We start from the raw sequence: 3609 nt of genomic DNA, 5'->3' as shown, positions 1-3609 counted from the left end.
CGAATAAACCTGGTAACAATTGTTTGTATATTTGTTTGCATTTTCTTCATCTTATTATTATAATTTGAGCACTTTGTTGTTTGTCTATAAATGTTCAGTAAAGACACACAGACCCATGGTTTTATTGTAGAGTTGTATCTATGGTCTCACTTTAGTTTTCTTGTCTTCTGGGTATCCTCCACGTCTGTGTGGCCTCCACAATAAATCCTCCTCACTCTCCTCTACATTACAGTATTTATCTCAATACCACCTATTATTTATATGTATTGTTTGCTTCTTTGAACTTAAGGAAATATATATATATATATATATATATATATATATATATATACACACACACACACACATATAAAAAACTATATATATATAAATACATAAAAGGAAAGAAAACTCCCTCTCTATATATATTTATGTATATATATATATGCATATATAAAAAAACTATATACATAACTATATATATAACATATATATATATATACACATAAAAGGAAAGAAAACTATATATATATATATATATATATATATATATATATATATAACAAACAGTAACATAAAATAAATAAGTAAATAAGTAAAAAAAAAGATATATATATATATATATATATATATATATATATATATATATATATATATAAAATGCAGAATGTTTCCAGTATTATATTGTGTATCCATCGTATACTTATATTGCTTTCCATACGGAGATGAAGAAATTGCAACTCCTTAAAGGGTATTTATTAATGTGATTTAAGTACCATGTATCAGTCTGAAATTGTTCATGTATTTCTACATGTGCATGAAGGCAGAATATTATTTGTATCTATTATTATCCATACTCTTACACTTTTTCACATTATTTCTACCCAAAGTAACCTTCATTTTTTAAAGATAATAGAAGGGATTTATGATTCTTTGCTGATTAGCCAAAATATATATTTTTCTTAAAATTTTTTTAGAGTAACATCTTGGTACGTGCAGATTAGTAAATCGCTGTTCAGATGTAAAAATGCAAAATCATTTTCACCTCTGATTTTTTTTTTCGTTTATTTTTTGCTAAACATTGCGCCATAAATTTACCTTTTTCATTAGTAATTTTTTGGGAAACCTACATCCCTCTAACTATGCTCTCAACCCCTTAGAACAGGAACAGGTCCATTATTAGTGAATAGCATGTACCTAACATGCGTCAAACTTTGGCACTCCAGAGACAAAACTGTGACTACGAATAGTAATTCCCATAGGCTGAGCGCTGCTGGGCAGCTATAAAAAAACTGTTGCATTTAGACCTAAGATCTAGACTGATTTCTGTACTGCAGCCCTGATGTTGTCTGTGCTCGCATTAGGTATATAGATGTACGAATTTGGGGCACTTTTAGTAAGATCAGGACTAAAGATGAGTGAACCTCAAACATGTTTAGGTCCCTCCGAACCCGAGCGTGCGGCATTTGATTACCGGTGGCTGAAGAAGTTGGATGTAGCCCTAAGGCTGTCTGGAAAACATGGATACAGCCATAGGCCATAGGATGTATTTCTGTTTTCCAGCACTCCCTAGGGCTGCATCAAACTTCTTCAGTCACGGGTAATCAAATACGTGAGAGATGAGCGTGCTCGAGGTCTGCTAATCTCTAATCAGGACTGATTGGTAAATGATGTGTAAGGATCATACATTTTTTTTTTTTACTTTAAATCTATGCAACATGGTTTATTACAGAATTCTGCACACTCTTTGTGCCATCAACTAGAATGTGTCCTTTTTATACACGTAATGATAATTCTATTGTATTTTTATAATAATTTTCTTTTAAACACCAAATTTAGGAATCCTGTCCCATCTCTGCCACGTGTCATTGGATTGATGTTCCCATAGGAAAAGTACAATGTTTGTAGTGGAAGGGAGCCCCTAGTGGGACAATACTAATAAGCAGGATATAAACTACAGTATAAAATTATAAATTCTGTTTATTGTTTGCATAAAATTGTTATTATTTGACGTAGTGCCAACATGTTCCACACTACCAATTACGTCAATCTCATTCTCTTTTTTTTTAATTTAAATAACTACGCTGTAATATTGTCTCTGTGATGGGGCAATTGGCCTAGTTTTTCTTTTTTTTTCGCCTTCTTCTGGATCAACAAAGTAGGGTTTCTGTAGGTTAAACTTGATGGACTTATGTTCCTATTATACATAAATAATGGGGTTTATTCCTGTATATCCATAATGTCAATAGAGATACATCTGACATATATAAGGAAATAACATGGGGCAGTTCATAACCTTGTTGTAAACTTAAGTGGAGAAATGTCTATAGAACAGTTCTAGCCTATTTTCCCACTATAACATTTTAGCACGAAAAGACAGACAAAAATAATGTTCAAGGTTATTTAACCCAGTGGGGTAGACTATAGATGCTTTTTTGTCAGTGTTTTCCAAATGTTGTAGGTTTTTTAATTGGAAAAATATGAAGTTTTTATTTTTCATGTCACTGTTTAAAGGTACAGATGTAGCCGGGCTTAACATGAGTTTTAGCCAGGGTTAACTTGATCACAATAACGCATTTAACTCAACTTTCTCATTGACTTAACATAGCTCCCTGACACACTTGTGATCAAGTTAACCCTGGCTACAACTCATGTTAAGCCTGGCTACCCTGTTTTCAAAGTGAATTATTTTCCCGGTAGAATATTTGTCTCTTTTTTTACCCAGCCGAATGAGACTTATTTAACAAACTTTTAAAAATTTTATAAATAGAATATTTTCAAAATATCTGCAAAAATTCACAAAAAAATCCAATGCACACAGTGTATGAAATGACGGACAATGTCTGCACGGATGTCAAAATAATAAACATGTCAATTATTTTCAGAGGTCTATTGCAGACAGTGGACGTCTTTTCTCTTTTTTTGGTGTTGTGTGAACATAGCCGAAGACACACCCAACAGCCAATTAGTCCATCTACAGAGGGAAAAATGTGTCAACACAATCCTTATAAATCTCCCCCAAAGTTGATTTTAAATCATGGAACAATTATATAAAAAATAGTTGTAACGTTAGACCTTCCTTTAAGCGCTATTTTCATGCACCATTTTTTTGGTGTTATTTTAAACCGTACTATAAGCAATTTTTCTGTTTCCAGCCATTTTTTTTTTTTACCATTTTTTGGCCTATTTTCCCCCATAGCCATTTACATTTCATACCATTAAAAACTGTGTGAACACAGTTAACAAAAAACTGAGGGGGAGATTTAAATTGGTGTAAACTGCCCACAGCAACCAATCACAGCTCAGCTCTGGTAAAATGAAAGCTGAGATGTGATTGGTTGCTGTGGGCAGTTTACACCAGTGTATGTTTTACACTCTTTGATAAGTCTGAGCCATATACATGTATTAACCGCATGGAAAAACAACTGTGATGTTTACACATCTTGTTAAAAGTACAGGCATTTTTGCATATTGATTTTTTAGGTGTTTTTTTTTTTTACGCTGCCTTTTTTCCATGCCATTTTGTGTACTCCCTATTCAAATCAATAGGAGCTAAAACTGATGTGCTTTTTAAGGACGAAAAATTTTAGATAAGCGAGCACCGATCTGCTAAGCCTATTGCTCGATAAT

The 3609-nt window shown here is 32.5% G+C and overlaps 1 protein-coding gene across 1 annotated transcript in view; it reads left to right on the top strand.

Moving 5' to 3' along the window:
- NKX6-1 (NK6 homeobox 1) overlaps positions 1-92 on the top strand; it is a 7119-nt gene extending 7027 nt beyond the window's left edge. The window contains exon 3 of the mRNA XM_069976723.1: positions 1-92. This exon is cut by the window's left edge and continues 1074 nt beyond it. The gene's annotated coding sequence lies outside the window, so the exon portion shown is untranslated.
- Positions 93-3609: the final 3517 nt, after the last annotated feature.

This window comes from Dendropsophus ebraccatus, chromosome 7, assembly GCF_027789765.1.
Source record: "Dendropsophus ebraccatus isolate aDenEbr1 chromosome 7, aDenEbr1.pat, whole genome shotgun sequence".
Classification (NCBI taxonomy): Eukaryota; Metazoa; Chordata; class Amphibia; order Anura; family Hylidae; genus Dendropsophus; species Dendropsophus ebraccatus.
This window is presented reverse-complemented; position numbering and strand designations above follow the sequence as displayed.